The sequence below is a fragment of the Canis lupus genome, chromosome 6 (assembly GCF_011100685.1).
Source record: "Canis lupus familiaris isolate Mischka breed German Shepherd chromosome 6, alternate assembly UU_Cfam_GSD_1.0, whole genome shotgun sequence".
NCBI lineage: Eukaryota > Metazoa > Chordata > Mammalia > Carnivora > Canidae > Canis > Canis lupus.
The window spans coordinates 45,490,543-45,516,725 of NC_049227.1; the positions used below are offsets into that span (position 1 = coordinate 45,490,543).

At 34.8% G+C, this 26,183-nt stretch overlaps 1 long non-coding RNA gene across 4 annotated transcripts in view; it reads right to left on the reverse strand.

Moving 5' to 3' along the window:
• Positions 1-23,707: 23,707 nt before the first annotated feature.
• The window catches only part of LOC119872250, a 181,027-nt gene continuing 178,551 nt past the window's right edge, over positions 23,708-26,183 (reverse strand). For all 4 annotated transcript variants that reach the window (XR_005361074.1, XR_005361075.1, XR_005361077.1 and 1 more), the window contains one exon: positions 23,708-24,366. This is a non-coding gene — a long non-coding RNA (uncharacterized LOC119872250). The remainder of the gene's footprint in view (positions 24,367-26,183) is intronic.

Genomic DNA, 26,183 nt, shown 5'->3' on the forward strand with positions numbered 1-26,183 from the left:
AAACCATTGCTACATGCAACGACAAAGAATATTCTTAGAAATATAATAGTGAGTGAACGAAGGCAGGCAGAAAAGTGTACGTTGTATCAGTTGTCTATTGCTGTATAACAACTTACCACAAATGTCGTGGCCTAACATAATAATGTATGTTCATTATCTCATGGTTTCTGTGGGTCAGGATTTCAGGAATGAGTAGCTGCATCCTCTGCTCAGGGTGATTGGAGGTGCCTGCTGGCATTGCAATCTCAACTGAGTCTTGGGGTCCTCTTCCAAATGCATGCAAGCTGTTGGCAGAAATGAGTTCCTTGCAATTGCAGGATTGAAGTCTGTGTTTTCTTGTGGTTGTTGGCCACAGTTTGCTCTCAGGTCCTGAAAGTCACTCTCAGCCACACGATCCTCTCAGAAGGTGACAAATTATTCTTCAAGGCCAGTAAGAGAACACATATGACTTTGAAACTCTCTCAGGAAGGGTTGGGCTCACTTGATTACTTGATTAGGTCGGGCTCACCAAAGCTAATCTCTCCTTTGTGTAACTCAGAGTCAACTAATTAGTAACTTAATCCCAGGAATGAAGTTCCATTATATTCACAAATTATTCCTACACTGAAAAGGAGGGGAATATATGGGTCATATATGCGAGGGAGAGGGAATCTTGGGAGCCATCTTAGAATTCTATTCGTACTGTGTAACTCTATTCATACAAAGTTCAAAAATCAAATGTTGAGGAAAGAAGTCAAAACAGAGGTCCCCTTTAAGAAGAAACAGTAATGGCTGGGATGGAGCTCAAGGAATGCTTCTAGGGTCCTAAAAATCTTTTGGTTTGTCTGTCAAGATGGTGGTTACAAGGATGTGTTCAGTCTTCAAACTGTTCAATTATGATGTGGCTGTTTTTTGGCATGTATCTTATAATTTGACTTAATCTTTTATTTAAAAGAGAAGAAATGAAATATTACAGCTTCTCCTTCCTCCAAGAATATATGTAGGTGGACATATATAGAAAATAATAGCATTCTAAGTCAAGAGTGAGTGGAGACAAATTACTTGTGAGCCAGAAATTATTTGATGATTATAGCTCTGATTTGTCACCTAACATATGGAGAAGTCAGTCAAAATATTTTTTTGTCCATTGTCAAAAAATGAAACAAAACATCTTGCCATTTACAACGACATGGATGGAGCTAGAGCATTATGTTAAATGAAATTAATTTGTCAGAGAAAGATAAATACCATATGATTTCACTCATATGTGGAGTTTAAGAAACAAAACAAATGAGCAAAGGGAAAAGAGAGAGAAACAAATCAAGAAACAGACCTTTAACTATAGAGAACAAACTGATGGTTATCAGAGGGGAGGTCGGTGGGGAATGGGTTAAATAGCTGATGGGGATTAAGGAGGGCATTTGTGATGAGCACCAGGGGCTATATGGAAGTGTTGAATTAGTATATTGTACACTTGAAACTAATGTTATACTGTATCTTAACTAACTGGAATTTAAATTAAAAATTAAAAATGAAAAGAAATGCAACAAAACAAACTTTTCATTTTAAAGAATGGAATTTATGTGTTCCTCTTTCAAGACTCCTTCCTTAAGGGGTGCCTTGGTGGCTCAGTCAGTTAAGCATCTGACCCTTGATTTCAGCTTGGATAATGATCTCAGGGTCATGAGATACAGCCTCCTTGGGATTTTCTTTCTCTCTCTCTCTCTCTCTGCCCCCTCATCCCCAGCTCTCCCTCTATCTCTCTCTCTCTCTTTCAAAAAAAAAAAAAATCCTTCCTTGAAATGCATAATCAGAATGAAATACACCAAACATTGCAAAGAAAATTGTGCCACAATGCCCATTTGGACACAATTCAGTTGATGATTGACTTTCAGCCCCTATACATGCCTATGCTCCCCACTTCCCACTCTCTCCGTAAAAGGATGGTTAAATTCTATTTTGTCTAACGTTTTATTTTACTGGTGAAAATAAGGAGGAGGGCTAGTAAGTAAGTGACACTTCCTTAGGAATATTTGAGACTTTTCAGTTCAGTTTATGGTCAATTACATATCATATGCATTCCACCATCTTTGTTTTTGTGTTTCTTAAAACAGTATTTGTCAATTAAAAAAACTTTATTGTAACTTTCTTCATCTTGCAAAAATAATATCCTCCCATATAAGTCACTAATTTTTAGACCCCAGTTCTCAAATTATGAGTTTTGCTGTGTATGCTTTCCTCTGTTGTCTGTTAATTTTTTTCCATTTTCTAGACCTTGTACCACTAGGAATGGTGATGAAGTAGATGTCTGAGTTTTCTTTTCATGTTTCAGAGCATTTTCCTTCAACTCCTCTAAAAATCCCAAGTTTCGTATTTCATACAAGTCGATTTTAGAAACCTATCCTTCAATTGTAGCTGCTATTCCCCGAACACTGGATCATTTCTTCTCATTTCTCCATGAGTCATTTTCCAGGTGTCCCTCTCCAATTACCTGTATCCTAACTCTTGGTGATTTGAATTAACTTGTTCTCTCCATCTGGCTCAAGTTGCTTAAAATTCTCTACTTCCAATAATCTTATCCTCTACAATACTACGTTATGGTAGTCACCCTCTAGATATAGCTGTTATCAATAATTGCACTCCCTCTGCAACATCAGTCTTGTACAGCTCATTCTCTGACCACTGTCTCTTGTTGTTTTCCTTTTTAGGGCTCTGAATATACATTTTTCACCCTACAATCCATTAATCCTATCAACTTTTCACTGTTCCTCATCCTCTTAATATCCTCTTTCTTGCATTTAAAATTTTACAATCATGCTTTGCACGTACTCTTTATTATTTAACACCTCTCATTTTTGTCATTTGCTTAAGTTAATTTCAATTCATCATCAATTCCCTGACATACATCTGTGTAGCTGAATGTGGCTGGATAAAACATATAACCCTGTTAATTGTTCTCATTATAAATTTATATCCATGAAACTCAAATAAGCCATTAATCATACAAGATGGTCATATGATTTTGTTCTTTTCCATTCATTTCCCATTTCTGAAATCCCATACACCACAAACTCTTGTCTTTATTCTGAGATGATAACTTTCCCTCCATTTCAACACTAGACTCCCCCTTGTGGCACAGAGGACTGAGAGATCACAAAAGATACATACTTGCTTTCTGTAATAAACAATTTTGATGATAAACTATTCATCCTGGGGTTGTATTTTTTAGTTTCCCTTGTACCTGGCACATTATTAGTTCTTAGTAATTTTATGTGGAGGGAAGAAATATACATCACCCTGGGCAAGTGACTAAGAAGTAAATATATCTTCTCCATGCTGTCCTTCCAATCACCAGTCAAGGGGGAAGAAAGGAACTCTCAGATCTTAAGCAATAGATTGAAACATAGTATTGAAGAAGTCTTTGTCCTTTGGAAACTTTCATGGAAAACAACCTGCTGAAGACCCTCATGAAGCTGTTGAATGAGTTACAGACTCCTAATGTGTTAAGAAATGGAGGTTTTGGGTAGATCTTAGAGCAGCTAGTGGTAATTTATATATGTTTCCTCTGACCATCATTCTAGCTCCTCTCTATCTCCTGTATTATTGATTTTTTACTCTTTGCTAGAATGCTAATATTCATCCCATATTTTTAAAAAAAGTCCTGACTCTACTTTCCCATCAGTCACCACCAAAGAACTTTGCGACCCTTGGCATCAAAATTCCTTGAGCAAATAATTTATACTAACCATGTATCTCATTCTCTTTTAATCTCACTCCAGTTAGGTTTATTCCCCACTTTCCATCAAAACTTTCCACGAGATCAGTAGTGACCTTCAACTTGCTAAATCTAATAGTCAATTATCAGTTCCTTTCTCAATTACCTTATCTAGCTTATTAGCCACATGCTAACAACTGTGCTCCTCTTCTTTGTATGCTCTATTTAATTGGTTTTAAGACACAAGGTGTCTTAATTTCCCTTCCACTTCATAGATCACCTCTCAGGCTCCTTGGCCACTTATCTTCACTTTGAACTCTTCATGTTGGATTGCCCCAGAGATCAGCTTTGATTCTTTTCTTCATCAACACTTACTACTTTGGTTATCTCATGCACTCTAATGCTTTAAAAGTTGTCCACATGACATTGATGGCTAAATGTATAATTCAAGCACAAGCCTCTCTCTTAAACTACAGATTGCTATTTGACTAAACACCTCCACTTGGAATTTAACAGACATATTAAACCTAATAAATCTGAAATTAAAATTCTGTCCTCATCTAAACCTCTCTTCCTATTGCTTTCCTGAGAAGTCAGATATAATTCTTCTGTTTGCTCTTCTCTTTAAGTAAGGGGCTTTCCCCCCACTGCCGCACACACACATCCCCACCCCCACTCTGGCGTCTTTCAATATTTTTTCTGTATCTTTAATTTTCCACTTTGAGTATGATAGACTCAGGGGTAGTTTATTTTTGCTCTTCAACCTTCTTGGTGTTCTCTGAGATTTCTAGATTGGTGGTTTAGTGTCTGACATTAATCTGGAGAAACTCTCAGTCATGATTGCTTCAAATATTTCTTTCTGTTCTCTCCTTCTGCTTTCCCATTACATATGTGTTACACCTTTGGTAGTTGTCCCACAGTTCTTGGATAGTTGTCATGGTTTGTTTTTGCTTCTATTTATTTGTCCCCTAGTCTTATTTTTTTCCTTGATAGTTTTGGAAGCTTCTATTGGCATATTTTCAAGCTCAGAAGATCCTTTCCTTAGCCATATCCAGTCTACTAATGAGCCCATCAATGATGCTCTCCATACATGCTGCAGCATTTCTTTTGGATTCTTCATTAGAATTCCATCCTTATGCTTATATGTCCTCTCCTTTGACTTTAGTGTATTAATCATAGTTGTTTTAAATCCCCAGTCTGATAATTGTAACATCCATGCCACGAATGGAATCTATTTCTGGGGATCTCTGGGTGGCTCAGCAGTTTGGCGCCTGCCTTCAGCCCAAGGTGTGATCCTGGAGACCCGGGGTCGGGTCCCACATCGGGCTCCTGCATGGAGTCTGCTTCTCCCTCTGCTGTGTCTCTGCCTATCTCTCATTCTGTGTCTCTCATGAATAAATAAATAAAATCTTTTTAAAAAATGGAATCTATTTCTGATGCTTATTTTGTCTCTTCAAACTGTGGGTTTCTTTTATCTCTTCATATGCCATGAACTACTTGTTGAGAGTCAGAAATGATGTACTGGATAAAAAGTATGTGGTGAATGGACCTTTAGTAGGGTCATAGTAAGATATGGGCAGGGAGCAGTGTTCTATCACCCTGGATTGTCTCAGTCTGTGAGGGAACCTGGGCCCCTGAGTTGTGAGCTTCACAGGTATTTCTCAGGCCCCTATCTCCCTTTCAGTGGGACAAGATGGCTAAAAGGGCTGGAGTTGTGTATTTCCCTTCCCCAGAGTAGGATAGGCTCTGATAAAACTACAATAGGTTATGGCCTGGAAAATAGTTTCTCTTGAGGGGAGACCTTGTTAAGAAAAAACAGAATGCTTTGGACACCTGAGTGGCTCAGTCAGTTAAGCATCTTCCTTCATCTCAGATTATGATCCCAGGGTCCTGAGATCCAGCCCCCTGCCCTGGCTCCCTGCTCAGCAGGAAGTCTGCTTTTCCCTCTCTCCTCAACCCTGCTCTTGCTGGAGCATACTCTTTCTAGCTTTCTCTCATGCTCCCCCTCCCAATAAATAAATAATCTTAAAAAAAAAAAAAAGAAAAACAGAATGCTTTTGTGTATTTCAAAATAGTTACTTTTCCTTTCCCTCTCTTAGAAGGCAGAAGGGATTTTTCTCCCATAATCACTGTGAATATTGTATCTCCAAAATGGAGGGTAGTAGTTTGCCCTGGGAGCTCACCTCTCTGACAGAACTAAGATGACAGTTTGTTCAGCTTTTTACTTGTTGTTACAATGGGGTGACATTCCACATGAACTGCCATTCCTTTGCTCTGAACTCCCCAGTGTCTTCCTATTTAAATCAGAGTAAAATGCAAACCTCTTTAAATTCCCTCTAAAGCCATGCATGACCTCTGTCACTTCCAGTCTAGAATGATAGCCTACTGAATTCCACCTTGCTCACTCTGCTAAAGACTCACTGGCCTTTCTACTCATCCTGGAGCACCCAGCACTGTCTTGACAATGCCACAATACTGGCTGTTCCTGCTGTCTAGGACTCCTCTGCCCCAGATATCCATATTGCCAATTCTCTGGTTTTCTTCAAATCTTTGCTTAAATTTGATGACACTTGCTATGGAAAAAAAAAAAAAAAGTTTAATATTTTAACCCATCCTCCCACCCTCTTACATTCCAAATCTTCCTTACCCTGTCCCTCTTTTAAAAAATCTTTAAACAGCTCTCACCACCTTCTAATATACAATATGATGTATTTATTTATTAGATACATCATGTCTAGCATGTTGCCCCTGCCCCTTAACTCTTACAAATTACCATAGAATGTGAACTTCATGGGGGAACCCAGACAGATATTTTTGTGTGTTCTATTCATTGATGTATTCCAAACACATAGAATCATGCCTGGGACTTAATAATTTGCAGATTGCATGAACAGAGGCACAATATCATTGTTTGTTTTTAAATTTAAAATAAATTTAATTACAGATTTTCACACACACACACATACACACACTAACATTGCACAGCCTAACACAAGCCTAGCCCAGCAAGTGCAACAATTATAGGTTATTCTGATGCTCAAAAATATTTGTAGCATTAAATTGTATTAAAATGCTTACATTTAAAAAATGATTAGTGGATCTTAGCACACAACACAATAACCTGCTGGAATGTTTTAGCTAAAAGTTTCCTGGATAATTACTCATATTCAAACATTTTCTGCAGTTCAATTGTGCTTTTATTTAAAAAACTTATCTCCCTATGACTGTCAGTAGAAATGTGGCCTTCAAGCTGTCTTTCGCATATCTATAGTGCAGAATCAGGACACATTAGTTCTGAGTTCACTGTTCTATTCTTTTTTAATAGTTATATTTAATCAAGCTAAGGTAGGGCTTTGTTTTATTAATTTCTAGCAATTAATCAGGACATTTTGATTATACTGAAGACTGTTTTTTTATTTTACTAAAATATGTAGAGTTCAGTTAATGTTGAAATTCTAAAGACAATCTCTTTCTAATATTAAATGAAAAATATTAAACAAAAATTTTATAATGTTTTCTAATGACTCCATATGTGAATATCCCTGAAAATGATATTAAGAGCTGTGAGGATAATATTCAGGATATCATTCCAGACACTCTGCACACCCATCTACTTAAAGATCATCAAATTATAAGAAATACAGTGTTTGATAGCATTGCTCACTGGTTCTCTACCAATACATTTATAAGATTTATGTGTGCCTTCCAAATTGGCTCTCTACTCTAGATTTCTTAGAAAAAATACATATCTGATGGTTAATAAAATTCATTCTACTTTCCATTTATTACAAGCTATACTTGAACAAATTTATTGAGCATTGAACTACATACTTGATACCGTGTAATGGAAAGAGCTCCTCAGTGTGCCTGAAGAAGAGAATGTAGCACTAGATGTACCATGAATAAATCCATGGGAAATAAAGGAGAGAGAAAAATGGGAAACTATTATCAATTTGAAGTGGTAATGATGCTTCTCTTCTGAAGAGAGAAAAGTCTCAGAAACTCTCAGTATTTATTATTGAATAAAAGAGTGTTTATTTGTTCCCCAGGCTTCATTCCAGTAAAAATCTCAGTGGAAAAAAGTCACAAAATTATGCCTTTATAATTATGATGACTAATTATAAGTTAATTTTAGAAAGGGAATTTGGGATCAGAGGCTGTGCATTATTTGTGTTCTTGTACTTTGGAGAGAAACATAAGCCAGTTAGCTTTTTCAGATGTGGCATCAGTTGTTTGTTGTTTGTTTGATATATAATCTGTTATTTTAGAATATCTTTTGATTCAGGGAAAAGTTACAGAAACAATTCATAGAATTCACATATACCTCGTCACAGTTTGCTGTTGTTAAGACCTTATATCATTATGATGTGTACCACACAACCAAAGAACCTCTATTGACACATGATTAACTTTATTCAGAGTTCCTTAGTTCTTACTCATTCAGGAGTCCATATTACATTTCATCATTATGTCTCCTTAGATTCCTCTCTCTCAGCTATGACACTTTTTCTGACTTTCCTTGATTTTGATGACCTTGAGTATTTTAAGGATGGCTGGTCATGTATTCATAGAATGTCCTTTAACTGGGATTTGTCTGGTATTTTCTTATAATTAGACACACATTATGAGTTTTGGGGAGGAAGATCACAGAGGTAAAATGCTGTTCTTACGACAATATATGAAGAGTACATGTTGTGAACATGAGTTATTGCTAATTACTATTAACCATCATTAGGTGGTTGAGGTATTAAGTTATTGCACTATAAAATCTCTCTCCCTAGCTTTCCACGCTGATTCTTAGAAAGTCAGTGTGTATAGCCTGGACTTAGAAATGAAGAGTTATGCTACCGCCTGGAGGGGCAATACCAACATAAATTATTTAGAATTATTTATTTTTATTTTTTTAAATGATATCCTGTGCTTTTTTTTTTTTTTTTTAAGATTTTATATATTTATTCATGGGAGACACAAACAGAGAGAGAAGCAGAGACACAGCCAGAGGGAGAAGCAGGCTCCATGCAGGGAGCCCAATGAGGGACTCGATCCGGGGTCTCCAGGATCAGGCCCTGGGTCAAACACAACACTAAACTGCTGAGCCACCCGGGCTGCCCTAGAATTATTTTAAATGAGAAATCTACTTATTTTCTCCATATATTTATTAATTCAATTATTTCTTTCTATCAACATGAATTCTGAGATACATATTTTATATTTTTTATTATAATCCAATATCACTTTATGTATTCTGCTACTCAGATTATTGCAGTGTTGGCCACTGGAGCTCTTTCACTCTGTGTCCCTTCGATATATTTCAATAGTTTATTTTTCCGAATACTTTCTTATTTTTTGACACTACCTCCAGGGTCATCTTGTGTATTTTCTGTTCCAATATTAGAATAAGCCATTTCTCCAAGAAACCCTGATTTCTTGTTTTGGAGAACAGTATTAGAAACTAAGATCTGGGCACTGGATGTGTTCACTGGTACTTGGATGTGAGTGCTTCTAGGATCTCTAAGCAACAGATTTTGGAATTTTGTGTGTATATACTAACCCATGTATATACAGGTGTGTAAAACTATTTCTATATTTATCCATCTATATCTGTATTATATTAAATGTAAATTCATACTAATGTTGCCAATTCTAATCCAGTATCACATGGCTTATTCTAGCATTTACTCTTTGCTTTTATACACACACATACTTCTTCTTATTATTTGTGAGAGAGAGAGAGAGAGAAAGAACACATATGCGGGAGTGGGCTGGAGAGGGGCAGAGGGAGAAGGAGAGAGAATCTCGAGCAGACTCCTTGCTGAGCTTGGGGCTCAATCCCAGGACCTTGACTGAGATCATGACCTGAGCTGAAATCAAGATTTGGCTCCCTAACTGACTGAGCCACCCAGGTGCCCCAACTCCTTGCTTATATTTAATACCCCACTCTAACTGTGAGAAATCTGGCTCCCCTCATCTTCCATCCATTTACTGATTTATTAGATCCCAAAGTACAACTAAAGTGGTTCCAGAATTGTTAACTCAGATATCAGTAAGAAACACTTTGCCAACTAGAGGATAGTGCTTATGTATGATTCCTGTTGTCTTTAGTCATATAATCTCCATGAATTTCCGGTTACTTAGATTAGCCTTGTTTTCTCCTCTTCAACTATGTGATACCATACAACTGTTACACAGTTAGATTATTTTGTCACAGTCTGAATTTTATTATGGGATCCCCCAGTGATCTAATTTTTAAAATTTGCTTAATTAAGCCTCAATCTTTATGCTATAAAGTTTGATGGATTTCGACATATGCATAATATCAGATACCGCTTTGTATTATACAGAATAGTTTCACAGCTCTTAAAAAAAGGCAGCATTTCAACTACTCAAAACTAACCCTTCTGCAAACTCCTAGCAATCAATGATGTCTTGTCTTCCACATAATTTTGCCTTATAATCGGAACCACACAATATGTAGCATTTTCACACTAGCTTCTTTCACTTAATAATATACATTGAAAATTCACCCGTGTCATTGTGTGAATTGACAGTTCATTCCTTATTATAAGTAATAATATTGAATTATATATATGGACTACTTTATTCACTCACTTTATGACGGATATCTTGGTTGCTTCCCTTTTTTTTGGTGACTGTAGGTAGAGCTATTAGAAACATTTATATGAGGATTTTTGTGTGAATTTGATATTTCAAATCAGTTGGATAAACACCTGTTAGTAAGACTGCTGAATGGTATTTGTAAGACTATGTCTGGTTTCTAAGAAACTGCCAAACTGTTTTCCAAGTGGCTGTACCCTTTTGTATCCCCTCAGACAATGAATAAAAGTTCTTGCTCTTCTACATCCTCACCAGTAATTTTTGACTTTTCAATTTTTTTTGAATTCTAACCATTCTAATAGTTACGTAATATTATCTCAGTATTGTTTTAGTCCACATTTCCCAGATGGTGCTGGGCATCTTTAAATACGCTTACTTGTCATCTGTTTATCTTCTCTGGTGAAATACTTGTTGAGATATTTCGTGCATCTTCTTAAAATTGAATTTTCATTTCCTTCTGTTAAGTTTTAGAAATCTTTGTACATTCTGGATCTTAGTCCAGATATATAATTTGCAGATATTTCTCCAAGTGTCATTTATTTATTTATTTATTTAGACTTTATTTATTCATGAGAGACACACACAGAGAGAGGCAGAGACCAGGCAGAGGGAGAAGCAGCCTCCAGGCAGGGAGCCCAATATGGGACTTGTACCCGGGACTCCAGTATCATGCCCCAGGCCGAAGGCAGGTGCTAAACTGCTGAGCCACTCAGGGATCCCCTCCAAGCGTCTTTCATAGAACAAGTTTGAAATAAAGTCCAACTTCTCAAGTTTCTCTTTTTTAAATTGTAGTTATAGTGTTGTATCTAAAAACTGACCCCGTACACAAGGCCTCTCAAATTATTTCCTATGTTTTCTCCTAGAATATATTTAGGCCTCTAAACTATTTTGAGTTAATTATTTTGAAAGATGTAAGGTTTGTGTCTTGGCTCAAGTTTTTGCATGTATATGTCCAATTGCTCTAGCATTTTTCATTGAAAATATTCATCTTTCTCCATTGACCCCTTGTATCTTTGTCACACTTGGTTGACCCTATTTGTGTGGATCAGTTTCTGGTTTCGTTATTCTGTTCTATTTATCTGTATGTCTATTAATTCACTAGTAATACTCTGTCATGATTGTTCTTACTTTTTATTATTTCAAAATTAAGTAGTGTGTGGCCTCCGACTTTTTTTTTCTTTTTAAACACTATTGGGATTTCTACATTCTTTGTCTTTCCATATAAATTATCAAATGAGTTTGTTGACATACATAAAAGAAAGCTTGCTGAGATTTTGATTGGTATTGTATTGAATCTTTAAATATTATCAAGAAGTTTGACATCTTAATAGTGTTGAGTGTTGTATGTCTATGCATACAAAAAATCTCTATATTTACATAAATCTTCTTTGATTTCTTTCATCAGTGTTTGTAGTAGTTTTCTGTGTTTCTACAGTCGTTAGATGAATTATTATATAATTATTAATTAGATCAATTTGATTGCTGTTGAGGTCACCTATTTCCTTACTAATTTTCTTCCTACTTAAACTATCAATTACTGACAGGTGTCCAGTTATAATAGTGGATTTGTCTATTTCTCCTTTCAATCAGTTTTTTGCCTCATTTATTTTGATGCTGGATGCTTATACATTTAGAATTGTTATGATTTCTTGAAGAAATAACTCCTTTATCTTTCATTCCCCCTCTTTTTTTAAAAAAAATCTTTTTGCATTACCTCTGATAATCTTGTTTTTAAGTGTTCTTCAAATTAATACAGCTACCCTAGTCCTGGTTTAATTGGTGTTTTTATGATATATCTTTCTCCAGACCTCTATCTTTAACCTAAAAATTATATGTAAACAGAGATATTTATAAATATATTTATAAAGTGACTTTCTTATGGACAACATACATTAAAAAATCCAATTAATATTCCTTGTCTTGTAATTGAGTATTTACACCATTCAAATTGGAGTTATTATTGATGTGGTTAGATTTAAATCTACCATCTAAGTAATTTCTTTATTTGTTGCATTTGCTCTTTATTTCCTTCTCTCTTTATATTTTGACCTCCTAGATTTCAGTTGAGTACTTTATGCAGTTCTATGTTACCTCTTCTTTGAGCATAGCAATTATTATTTTTTATTCAATCATTGACTTAAAGTTCACAAACAACATTTAAAAATAATTTAAATGTACTTTCAAATAAGATGATCCCCTCTCAAATAGTGCAGGACTTTGTAAAAGAGTATTCCCATCCTTTCTCCCATCCCTTGTGATATTGTTAGCATGCAATTCACTTATCCATATACTATAATCATTCACAACATTGTTACTATTCTTACAATAAACAGTTATCTTTTAAATCAGTTAAGAACAAGAAAGATTACATATTTTATTTTAGCTTCACTTCTGCTTTCTCTGATGTTCTTCATTTCTCTGAGTAGATTTCTATTTTCAGACCTATATCATCTTTCCTTTACTTAAAGAGCTCCTTTTAATATGCCTTACTGTGCAAATCAGCTAGCAATGAATTCCTGCAGTTTTCATTTGCTTGAGAAAGTCTTATTTGTCCTGACTTTTTGAAGGAAAATTCTAGGTTTGTAGTTTTTTTGCTTTCAACACTTTAAATATTTCACTCAACTTTCTTCTAACTTATATGGTTTTTTATCTTTGTTCGAATATGGAGAAGATGTTTTCCCATCCTCTGGCTTCCTTCAGGGTTTCCTCTTTGTCTCTGATATTTTGAAGTTTGGGTAGGATATGCCAAGGTGCATTTGTTTGTTTTTTATCATGACAGGTTTCTAAACAAAATATCCTGTGGAACAGATTTTGTATTTTCATAGATTATTAAAGTCATTTAAAAATACCCATAGGTAAATGCACTTCAGAAAACTTTTCCTCTCTTGACAATAACACTTGGTATTTCAGTTAACACTACAATGACCCAGTAATTACAAAGTAAAAAGCTCAGATCAGAATAGATGAAGTATTAAACAAGGCAGGTGAAATTTCAAAGAGAATTGTGATACTTATTTCTGGTATTGTTACTGATTAACTTAATCCATTTTTAAGATAACAAACAGTAAAGGTAATAGAAACACTTTAGTAGATTTAATTTTCTTGGCTTGTTTCTTCCGAATAGATAATTTGGTATTAGTGAGCAACTGTAACTACAGTTTTGCAAGAATGACTGCAGATTTTGTTAGATAGTAACATTTATGGATAATACTGAAAATTTTATAAAACTATTCACGGGATCCCTGGGTGGCGCAGCGGTTTGGCGCCTGCCTTTGGCCCAGGGCACCATCCTGGAGCCCCAGGATCGAATCCCACGTTGGGCTCCTGGTGCATGGAGCCTGCTTCTCCCTCTGCCTCTCTCTCTCTGTGTGATTATCATAAATACATAAAAATTAAAAAAGAATAAAACTATTCACAATGTTTTATTAACTCAGATTACTAGATATTTGTATTGGAGTTTGGATAACAGCCATTGCCAAACAATCGTGGAAAACCACATATGCCTAGTAAAAACAGTTATGTAATTTTTTCAGGTTTTATATATTTTATATCTTTTAAACTGTATTGTGAATGAATATTTAATCTTTGGTGCTTAAGCCATTTTTGATTGAAACACTTGAATGGTTTTCCTAGGTGACAAGATTGCACTATGTGAATAAAGTAGAAATAGTGTAGACATAAGTAACTAATGCAACCATCCCTTACAGTTAGGGGTTTTAACATTAAAGTGGCAGCCAAATTAAGAATAAAACAATTAATAATGATCTTTTATTAAGTTCATTTTTAGTTACTGCATTTAACATATCATTTAGCTACTGTGTAATTATCTTTTCATTCTGAGATGCTCTTCGTTGCTTTCTTTTGTCTAAAAATTATGTGAATTTCTGACATCTATTACATTTAGAAATATATTTTTCAACTTTTCTAAGGTTAACAATGGGGAAGGTCTTCATGAGATCAAAACTCAAATCTGTTCTCATAAAAATAATATAGCCTTCTGCTTATGACACATCTGTTGACCCTTAATAGCAGGAAGACAGGGTTGATAATAATATTATAATCTTTGTTTTATATTAGAAACTGAGACAGAGATAGCCAACCATTTAAGTTTTACATAGATAACCTGTGCAAAAAAAATACTATTGTCTTTGAGCTCCATATTTTATAGAACAATAGCAATGTAGTACCTCTTTATGTGGCTAATTATATTATTTCTAAAATAGAATCAAAGGATGTATCTTAGATGTATCTTAGAATGTTATGAGTTTATGATCAGAGATGTATCTTAGAATGAGTTTATGATCAAAAATCATTTTTCTTTTCCATTATAATCTAACATAAACTCTTATTATTATATTCTCTAATATTTGAATGGCTATCTTACACCTGAAAAATAGAGCAGGTTCTTGAAGTCCATCTTATTTGGGCTGACTTGCATTGGTTTAAACTCTATTATTGCTTGGTTATTGTAGGCTAATGAGAAAAGAATACAGGCTGATTTTATTTGTAAATGAACACAGGCTGTACAAAGCTTTTGCAGTGGTCCTAATAGTTAGATTTGGTTAGTTAGTGGTGGAAATGAAGCTTACCAAAGTAATAAGAATTGCCACGGGTTGGGAGGCGCTTCTCCTAAAGGCATTAATATTTTTGTTGAAAAGGGTATTTGCTATCAGTAAACTATCATCTACAATGTTAACTTACTATTTAATAATATTAATTTGAGATTTTATTATTTGGCATGATTGTACTTAATTTGCCCAAATATTTTATATGTTTTAAAATTATGAAAGAGCTATTATCATAAGGAACCCAGTTTTACATATTTTAAAATATATATATAATTAAATAATCTAGTCACTAAAGGATTCATAACTTCTTTTCTTTGATAAAGATTTAAACTGGAGAAATACTGCTAGTCAGGAAACATGGGATTCAATTGTGTGACGCAGCCCATAGCCATGCAATCACGGTTCTATGAGAGTAGAGATTAAAGACACAGCAGTTTCTGGCACAAATCTTTTCTAGCACATCAAAGAACTTGCTTTTGCTTTTGTAGAAAAAAAACCAAAAATGCCATCAGGTCAATACGTAGTAATTAAAATCTTATTTTTATTTTTGCTTTCAAACTAGAAGGAAATGAGGAAATTAAAGCTGTCAAATACGAGATAAATTGTTCCTCAGATCTAGAGTGTTAGCATTGAGTTCAATTTGACCACATACGTTAACTTTACTTTGAAGTGTTCAGTGCATGAATAAAACTTTTGGTTTGCATGAAGACTTTTTTGTGAAATAACCATGGGATAGGTAAAGTAGCTAGATCTATATTACCAAAGAGAAATTTGGGAGCAATTCATGTAGCCACTTTTCTCAGGCATAGAGATATTTGGAGCAATAGGTTGCAGTTCATTTCCAGGTTCCAAGAGATATATGAACCTCCCAGCTTTCTTTCTTTAGTTGTATGACTATGTGTCAACATTGTCTAAAATGTTCAACCATTATGCTGGTTAAGAATGCTACAAAGTGACATACATCCAATCTTAATTCACTTCACTGTGTTCAGGAATCCTGAATCTACCACAAGTGGCCTCTTATCTCTTTAATACAAAGACTGATTTTCAAACTTTTTTTCAGCCTCCTATGTCAATGCTTCTCAACCATGGATTTACCTTACACTCACCTGGGAAGGAGACTTTTATAAATCCAAATGCTCAGGACAGAACATAGACCAATAAAATTTGTAACTTTGAGGATGAGAACCAATCATCAGTAGTTTTTAAAATAATAGAGGTGATGCCAATGTAGAGTCAAAGTAAAGAACTACTGCTCAAAGCCATGTTTCCCTCCAATGGAAGACCACTTTGCTTCTTTTAAGAGTAAGAAACAGCCAAACCTCATGAAATTTCACAATCCTTTGATAACCCTGAAAAATTGTTCTATCTTCATTTTTCCTCTTTCTTTGCTTTATTCAGAGTGAGATCTATTTATCCTCAGAATAGCAAACTTAACTGCTGCATCCTGGATCTTGATTCCAGTACTTTATGCCTCTTTTGAGTCCTTGGTACAACTAACTCCTCATTCATGTGTGATTTTCATTGGTTATTTACTCATTATCTATTTAAGTCAAATTCCTTCCTAAAATGTAAATAATAATTTTTAAAAACTTCTATATTTTATCATATTTGTAAATTATTTAATCTCTGACATATTGTAAATATTGACTTATTAATGTTATATAAGATTTTATTGTGTAAGAAGTAGTATATATGCACAGTAAAATGATAGAAAATGATGAAAAGCAAAAATAAGAATTGAAACATTATACTCTTACTTTCTTGATCATAGTGATGTTAAAAATCATTTTTATGTCATATATATACATATATATTTATGCATTTTTTAACCAAAACATCATCCCATGGTATATGCCGATTTATAAACTGCTCTTTTTAGTTAAAAACTTTATCTTTCCTAGGAAATAAATTTTTATCTCATTTAAGACCCTAAATTTTCCCCCAAATTTTCTTTATATAAGATTTGATAGATTTGCCTATAAAAAGTACACTTTTTGTGGTTATAGTGTCCTTCTAAAGTCATTTTGATTTTAATATCAGATTTATTTTATTTTTGATGTGCTTGGCTTATTGAATAGATCCACACCAGTATCCTCCAAATGGTCTCATCTTCTGAATTTATGTGGTCTCTTTTTCTGACAGATAATCTGTTAAATTATCTGTCACTTGCATTTAGATTTAAAGTTGTGATAGATTCAAGTTAAACAAACTTGGGTAGAATACAACCTTAAATGCTATTATACATCATTTCAGGAGACTCAGATCATTTAGATAACTCTCCATTAATAGCACTAATACTGACCACTGTTTTAGGGTAATAATAGATGATCCCTTCATTGTGATTTGTTTTTCCTCCCTTGAGAATAGAGGATAATCTTTATGGTTCACTTTGTATTTACTTTACAAAGTATATATAATAATATGTATACTATACATAACATTACAATGTACACTTTGATAAGATGCATACAATTGTTTTCACTCCAACTGATAATTCTGGCATGTCAACGATTTCTTTATGGACTATAAAACAATAATGATTTTCCAATTCTGGCATTAGTTCTACAATATTCCCTTGAAGTCTTTTGTAAAGTAGAGCTTTCCTCCATCAAGAGCCTTACTGGTCCTTATTCAGTTACTCTGAAAAAAGTGCCTAAATGAAAGGTGGCGGGCAGGGGTTGTTTTCTTTTAGTTACACTATTTGAAAGAAAAGAGATGGCTTATCAATGGCATTGAATGGTAAAAGTTTTTTTCTAGATTTCTCTTTTTTGAGTATCTTTCTGTACTCATGGATTTTCTTGACTCATTGTATTTAAAATGACTAACATCATTATTTTAGATGCACATATTGGCATCATTTTCACCAGTGCAGGCTCCTGCTGGCTAGCTCCTATTCTTACTGATGTGTTCCTAACAATTTTTTGGAAACTTTTTTGTTTTCTGGTTCAAAAAAGATATCTGCGGCTTACACTGTACCTTTCTGACTTAGACTCACAATCAGTCATTTCCCCAGAGTCTTGGTTTTTTTATGAAGAAATGATATTTAAGACACAATCTCAGTTCTAGGGGAACTTATTGCTCCTGTACTGATATCCATTTTAGGTCGTGTCAGTGGACAGGGCTAGATGATGTGTTTGAAAATATTTTTAAAAAATTCCTTTTATTTCAATTATTTTTAATACTGCTACATATCTCAATAAGTTTAAAGTTTTACTATTGCATTTTACCTTTCATATTGAAAATCTTAATCCTTAAAAAGTAGAATTACTGATTTTCTAAAATCTATAATATAAAAAATATTTCCAATGACAATGTCAATATTGTCACAAAAATAAAATTTTGGAGTAAAGATTACAAAGTTTTATTAATTTCTTTTACCTTTAGAATATATTCCACTAAGTTTGTACAGTCAAAATGCTATGTTATACCGTCACATACAAAAATTTTTTCCGAGTGTTTTTTTAAACAGATACATACCTTCTTCATTTATTCAATTTATTTTTAATTTCAGAAGTTTGTAAATTGTTTCATTTTTGAAAATATAATGAATTTTTATTGCTCACAAGTAAAAACTATTTAGGTGGTTTTATTATACCAGAAACTGCTCCTGCAGGAAGTAATTCTGTTTCATATTTTCCTTCTATTTTTTTTTTCAAATGAAAGACTGTATGTGTATAAGTAAGTATATTCTTTAATTTCTTTCATTTATTATGAAAAGTCAAGATACTATTTATGCTCTTTGCACCTTTTAAAACTTGACTGTTACCTCAAAGATATCAATTCATTGAGACTATTCTTATTTCTTTTTATGGCTGCATAGCATATACTTGTGTAGTTATACCATTTAACTAATGGTTTCCTTTTGGACACTTAAATTTTTTTTCCAATATTTTATTATTAGAAATAATATCATCATAAAAAGTTTTGGTTTAACAACAATTTAGTTGTTAGATTACAGGATATTTCAGTTGAATGTCTCTGAACTAGATGAGGTATTAAAATCACCTAGTGAGGGATATGGTAAATAATGGGATATATCAACTGGAGGAAGATGGTAAGAGTATGGAGTCAACCTTTATAAGAAATAATTGCATCATATTAGGCAGAATTTTGTTACTGTTATTGCTGTTCTCTATATTGAAAATAGCATTGTTGATGAGAATGGGTGCTTATTACCCAAAGAGGTGATCCCTTATTTGCTCTATATTCCATTTCATGCAATGATGATCTCCTTTGTCTACTAAGGATCTGGAACATGCAAACCACATTTATCACTCTTACTAACAAGATTCCCATTAGGTTCTGCCAATGGGAGGCACAGGAAAGGCAACGGAAAGCAGAGGAAAGAAAACATTCCCCCTATTTTTGTGTTCTTCTCCTAGCGGCAAATGCAGACTTCTGAGTCTCCCCTCAAGAAGCAAGTTCCTAGCAGTGTTGATGGCAATCAGACCTTCAGCAGTCCCAGGTGGAGACCCACGGTGGGCTTCACCTCCAGTAGCAGCTGCCACAGGTACCGCTGCAGCCCCCGAGCAGCTGTGGCCCTGGCCCAAGGCAGGTGTCCTTGTTCCCTCATGGAGAGCAGAGGTGCAGGCTCCTGGTTTGGGCAGGTTGTGTTTCAAACATTAACAGTAGAGAAGGTTTTCACTGAATGTCCCTTGAGTCTAAGAATTGTTAACACCTTCCTAACCATACTTCTTTGGAAGAACACCTTTTCACTTTTTCTTCTCTATGATTTCCAACATTTTAAAAATAATGGCTTGTGTTGTATTTTCTTCCTTTGAAAAACCTGGAGGGACGCCAGCATGGCTCAGCGGTTGAGCATCTGTCTTTAGCTGGGGGTGATCTGGTCCTGGGATCCAGTCCCCAAGGGGCTCCTTGTGAGGAGCCTGCCTCTCCCTCTGCTTGTGTCTCTGCCTCTCTCTGTGTCTCTCATGAATAAATAAATAAAATATTAACAAAAAAAAAAAAAGAGAAAGAAAAACCTGGAGAGGCTTCTATTTTTCTGTCCAGACAAAAAATGATATATAATAAACTGTATACTCTAGTTTGCTTTTTATTCATATTTGCCTAGTTAACATTTTTGCCCATATTTAAATTTTCAGTCTCTGTGTCTCCACTGGGGACCACATATTTCTAGAGTTTTAGTTTATTTTTTGACCCTATCTGAGAGTCTCTTGATTTAATATTTAAATTTATCCTACTTAAATACATTTTACTTTTCTGGGTCTGTTAGGAATAACTTCTGCCATATTATTTATATCTTATATTTAAAATATTTTATTTTTTCCTTCTTTAGTTTTCCTTCCTTGTTTCCCACTAATTTGGATTACTTCTGGTGGTTTACAAGTTGTACCTTCTTTTTAAAATTTTCTTCTTAGCTTTGTCCTACTCTCTTCATTTCTACTGTTGTCTTTATATCACTAATTTTTTGTCACTATTAACATGATGGTAGATGAGATATAAGGCAAACTGAATTTCCAAAACTAGCTTTTGATTCCAAAGATCTGTTGTAGGGGTTTTGATATAGATGAATTTTAGCAACTAACTATATGCTGTACGCCTGGTGTAGAAGTTAGGGACCCCTGCACAGCAGAATACATAATAAATTAAATATATATATTATAATTTAATGGAGTTTTATTAAGCATGTCACTCATTTAACACCCAAGTCCTGCTTCCTAAATTGTCAGTGTGCAGTAAAACCACTTACCTGGTACTGATGTTTGGAAATTAATGATAGTGTACTAGCGTACGTGCCTGGTAAATAGCAGACATTAGATAAATGACAACAACAATACTTTGTACTAATAATATGTCACAGGTAATAGTTTTGTTTTTGTTGTGTTTTGGTTTAGGCTTTGGTAGCTACTGACTTCTTCCACATAATATAGGTGTTTTCAGTATCACAGAATAAATCCTCACTGATGGGGCTAGTGGGCAGCATTCTTCCTTGTTATTGATTCATGTGGAATGAACTGGAAGATTAAAAATGCAATGTGCAAATTACATGCTCCACTGTGAATCTGGAAAATAAAGTTAGCAGGAACACATAATCCTGTAGATGTCTTTTTTCCCCCAGCCAGTGATAGTTGGTTGTGAATGGATACTCTGCTTTCATAAATTTTTGAAGAGATCCGTTTATTTGATAGTAATTTGTTCTAGAAGCAGGTTTGCATTTATCACACTGTGGGCCTCTTTTTCTTATGATGTCTTTCATAGCATGTATATTTTTGGAATCCCTGTTCTGAAGTACCAGATAAACAAACTATCATCCAAGACATATAGTGCTTTACATAAACAGCATAAATCTCTTGTGTTCTCCCATAAATATCCCGTTGTGACCGGATCTTGGGATTTCCTAGAGCAAAGTGTGCTTTTGTAATTGATGTGCCTCAGCTAACATCATTAATCAAATGAGTTTATGAGCAAAAAATCTAAAATGCCCATTGATATTTTTTCTCTGACTCGGTAGATGGAAAGCAGGATTTAACACATAGAACTGCTAGATTGTTTCAAGATTTCCAAGGGAATATCACTCCCTTCCCTTCCTATTCAACTCATCCACCCACAGCAAATCTTAAACTCCCTCCTCAAATAGTTCACCCCAAGATGGAAAAAAATGTCCATTTCAAAAATATAGTTTTTAAATATATAGGATATTTCCAAGTGTGACAGTGAAGCAGAGAACAGGAAGTCTTTATTGGAGACAGCCAAATAGCATAGTGGTTTGAGCATGAGCGCTGAAATTAGTTCCCTGCCTATAAATCTTACTTTCATACTTCACTAGCTGTGTATTCTTGGACAAATTAAGTATAAACTATTTTTCAGCATTTCACATCTATAAAAAATGGGAATAATATTTACTCATTTAACAAGATTATTTTAAAGCTCAAAAAATGTCACTTACATAATGTTCTTAGTTTGTAATGAAGTGTGAACTCAATTCAGCTCCTTTATTTTTGACTGACAGTATATCAATGTGATTAGAAGAACCAGAAATATGTACTGAAAATGAGAAGAAAAAAAATCTGGGAAGGGGAGGAAAACAAACAGTTGTGCATATGGACTAAGCTAAATAATGATTCGTAATTCATTGAGTTAATATTAATCACCTAAATTTTTTCTATTTCATATGTATTTTTAGATGCACAAATAAAATGTAATCATTATAGAAAAGTGGAAAATTAAAATAACCAAACAAAATTAATACACCTCAAAGTTCAAATTCTAGGAATGACAATGACAAATTTTGATGAAAATCTTTCAGTCCTATTCATAGAAAAATATATTTCATGTAAATGAATCATTAAAATGGATCACACTATTCTCTATTCTCAATGGGATCATACATAAAAGTATGTCCACATCACTAAAGCTTAATAAATTTACATAATATTTAATGACTTCATATGATATCAATATTGACAATTTTACATAAATTATTTCCCACAACTCTATTTTTGGGATGTTTAAGTTCTTTCTAATTTTTTTTGCTACATATCCTATTGAGCTCAGTGCCAGGCTACATCTAGGGCTTCATTACAGGCATTGTACTAACAAGAAGGAAAGGTGAGGCAACATGGACTATGGAAATTTGGTTTATTTATGTGGTAGAGATGATGCCAGTTGGAGAAATGGTAGGCACGCAAGCTGTGTGTTCCATAAGTAGTTGATCCTCAAGCTTTCACATCTGCAAATCTACACATTTATTTTGTAACCCCCAAACCTGTAATCATGATGCTTTCACAGGCGTTTCTACACATGCAGAAAGGCAAAAAATTTGAGCCACCTGACTATCACATTCCCAGCGGAGGTCAAACAAGGCAGCCCTCTGCCTTCTGTTGCAGCTATTTCACTATAAACAAGTGTCCTTTTCAGCCTTTTTAGTGCCATGCTTTTCACATTTCTGTGCTATTCGTTAGTGCTTTTTCTGTTTCAAATGGCCCCAGAGTATAATGCTAAAGTGTTGCCTAGTGCTCCCAAGTGCAAGAAAACTATCAGGTGCCTTGTGCAAGTGTTAGACAAGATTTTTTCAGATACGAGTTAAACTTCCGTTGGCCATGAAGTCAATGTTAGCAAGCCAACAATATATATTAAATGAGGCATCTTCAAAAAGAAACACACATAAAACGTTTGTTTTAATCAGTTGATAAAAATATGATCAGAGGCTTGTAGGAATAGAACCCTACATTTTGGGATGCCTGGGTGGCTCAGGGGCTGAGCATCTGCCTTTGGCTCAGAGTGTGATCCCAGAGTCCCAGGACTGAGTCCCACATCGGGCTCCAGGCAGGGAACCTGCCTCTCCCTCTGCCTATGTCTCTGCCTCCCTCTGTGTCTCTCATGAGTAAATAAATAAAATCTTAAAAAAAAGAACCCCGTATTTCCCCATTGTATATGAGCAACAACTTAGTATATGTGACCATTTAATAGAACTAATGATAGTAAATAATTAGAATTGGCTGTATTTCCATCCAAGCTATACCCTATATGATTTCTCTCTTTATCCTCTATTGAAACACTTCTGACATGCTTTTTCGTTTCTGCTTCAAAATAAAGTTCATAAGATTTTTCTTTGAAAGGCTCATGATCACTATTTAATTAATTTGTTTTTATTATAATGTCATTAGCAATGCTTGGGTAGCTCAGCGGTTGAGCATCTACCTTTGGCTCAGTTCATGATCCCAGGGTCCTGGGATCAAGTTCTGCATCGGGCTCCCTATGGGGATCCTGCTTTTCCCTTTGCCTGTGTTTCTGCCTCTCTCTGTGTGTCTCTCATGAATAAATAAACAAAATCTTTCAAAAAATCATTTTATTATAATGTCATTAAGAGGAGGATAGAATTCTGTAACCAAAGCAATGGGATCATTGCCTACCCAGATTAATCTTGGCTCCCATCCTATTGTGCCCTGTTATATAAACTCACCTGTTCTTTTATCTGCATCTTTGCAGATCTCATTTGTATTTTGACATATTTTCTGTCCCAGATAACTCATCTTAAATCCACAAATTTAGTACCAACATGACATACGATGTATTTGAAATTTTACACATATTTGGTGATATGCTGACATAATGAATCCTACTTCCCGAAGGTAGGAGTAGAAACCCAAATTCTCAGCAGGCCTTACACACCAGAATATAGATATGATCTAGGGTCTGCCAGTGGATGTAAATCAATATTATTTCTGTTCAAAAATAACCAATTCAAAAAACTATGCTCTATGGAACTTGCATTTTTGCTGTCACGTCTGATGGCAGAAGTGTTAGATATTTGGTGGTTGCAGTTACAGTGCCAATGGCAGCATTTACCGGTGGCTGTGACATCAGGTTCCTGGTGCAAAAGCTGTTCAGCCCGTGGTGAGTCATGATTTATCTATGGTTCACTCAAGCAGCAGATTTATAATTGAACCAAATCCATGGTCTGGTTTTGGTGTATGATCTTGGATGATTTGCTTTAAAATTGATTTGAGAGTCTTCTTACCAAACCTGTGAATTGGCATATATCACTTTATTAAGTTGTATGTATGTAAAATCAGTGAGATCATCTTATTTTGCTTATAACATGACAGCCTTGACTCATAGATTATATTTCTTTTCGAATCCTGCCATAACATGTCATTAAAACTTAGTGATTAAAGCAACACAAATTTATCTCAGAGTTCTGCAGGTAAATCTGCCACAAGGTCTCAACAAGCTAAACTTAGGGTGTTGGCAGGGCTGTATTCCTTTATGAAGGCATTAGGGGGGAAAACATTTCCTTGCTCATTTATACAATGTATAGGATTCATTTCCTTATGATTATAAGACTAAAGTCCCTTTTTCCCTTCTAGCTGTCAGCTGAGGGGCAGTCCCAGTTCCTAGAGGTTGCCCATATTCCCTGGCTCATGCCTCACTCTGTCATCTCAAAGCCAGTAGTAAAGTGCTGAATCTCTCTTAGTCTTTGAATTTCCCCTGCCTCTTCTCCCATTATTACAAAGTTGCAGGAGCAAGGCTGATACACAAATGTCCATTGCTTTCTTAAAAAACAGCAATGAACCACTGGAATTTAAAAACACAATACTATTTATATTAAATACTAAGGCATAAATATAACAAAATACGTTTAAGAGATTTACAAGACTCTTTTTTTTTTTTTTATTTACGAAACTCTTATAAGAGAAACCAAAGAAGATCTAAATAAAAGAAGAGCCATTCCATGTTCATGGATAGGAAAACTGAATATTGTCAAGATGTCAGTTCTTCCCAACTTGAATTTATAAATTCAACCATCCCAATTAAATTTTCAGCAAGTTATTCTAGGATATTGAAAAACTCATTCTAAAGTTTATATGTGAAGGCAAAGGACCTAGAATAACCAACACAATACTGAAGTCAGAGGACTGACAGTCACCAACTTCAAGATTCTTATTGAGCTACAGTAATCAAAACAGTGTGCTATTGGCAAAAGAATAGACAAGTAGATCAATGCAACAGAATAGAGAGTACAGAAGGAGACCACACAAATACAATCAACTGATCTTTGATAAAGGAGCAAAATCTATTCAACAGAGAAAGGACAGTCTTTTTAACAAATGGTGCTAGAACAATTGAACATCTATATACATCATCATCATCATCATCATCATCATCTAGACACAGACTTTATACCTTTAAAAGAAAAAAAAAACCCTCAAAATGGATCAAAGAACTCAATGTAAAATTCAGAACAATTAAATTCCTAGAAAATAACTTAAATACAGGTGACCATGAGCATGATGATTTTTTAATATAACACCAAAAGCAGGATCCATATTAGAAAAAACATCATGAGGGGATCCCTGGGTGGCTCAGCGGTTTGGTGCCTGCCTTTGGCCCAGGGCGCAATCCTAGAGACCCGGGATCAAGTCCTGCCTTGGGCTCCCAGCGTGGAGCCTGCTTCTCTCTCCTCCTGTGTCTCTGCTTCTTTCTCTCTCTCTCTCTCTCTCTGTCTCTCATAAAAAAAAAAAGAAAGAAAGAAAAAAATCATGAAATTTGACAACATTAAGATTCAAAAAAATATCCGCAAAAGTCACTGTTAAGAGAATGAAAAGATAAGCCAGAGACTGGGAGAAATTCTTCATGAAACACATATCTGCTAAAGGACTGTTATCCAAAATATAAAATTACTCTTAAAACTTTACAATAAGAAAACAAACAGGGGCACCTGGATGGCTCAGCAGTTGGGTGTTTGCCTTTGGCTCAAGGCGTGATCCTGGAGTCTCAGGATCGAGTCCCACATCGGGTTCCCTGCAGGGATCCTGCTTCTTCCTCTCTCTGTTGACTCT